This window comes from Penaeus monodon, chromosome 31 (genome assembly GCF_015228065.2).
Source record: "Penaeus monodon isolate SGIC_2016 chromosome 31, NSTDA_Pmon_1, whole genome shotgun sequence".
Classification (NCBI taxonomy): Eukaryota; Metazoa; Arthropoda; class Malacostraca; order Decapoda; family Penaeidae; genus Penaeus; species Penaeus monodon.
In genome coordinates this window covers 26,066,290-26,067,027 of record NC_051416.1, presented here as the reverse complement: position 1 = coordinate 26,067,027, position 738 = coordinate 26,066,290, and positions in this window count along the sequence as shown.

The window sequence follows — 738 nt, the reverse complement described above, 5'->3', positions numbered from 1 at the left end:
GGATAACAATGCTAAAAACAATAATGAAAAGGACAATGATAGTATTACGAACATTACCAAGACTGATGAAAAAGTGCAAGTAATGACAATAACAGAAATTAGTAATCCGTTTTGATAAGCATTTGGCGAACTTTGTCTTGGAAAATATTCATGGACAGAGACAATCTTATCGACAATGAAAACAGTTCAAGAAAGTTGACATTCATAATCTTCTCGAAAGTTACATACCATTATATCATTTGCATATCATTACTGCATATTCCCCTTTTTTAGTTTTATTAAGATCATTTTTTCTAAAGTCATATTCATCTTCCTTTCCCTTTTGTGGGAGATAATACAGAAAGAATAGTTATTTTGGACCATTAATAATATGCAAGGAGTTTTGGGAATGGAGTAATATACATAAATCTCTAAGTAATTATTAGCACAACTTCTGACGAAATATGTACCGGAGAATGTCGAAGGGGGAAACGCCACCAAAAAGATTTTAAAAACAAAAAGATTTATTTAACCGTCGTTCCTTTTTCCCTTCGCATTAATATAATTCCAAATTTAAAAGCAACAACGCAGACTTTGGCGACTGCCGACGTTCCTCGGGTAAAATAAAGGAGGACGTGACATTGCAGCTGCAACGATTAAGCCCAAAAAAATGAAAAAAGGGTCAAGGCTTTTACTGCCCTTGCAATGGACGACGAGGAAAATATGTGGGGAGTGTTGCAAGGCGGGAGACGATATTGC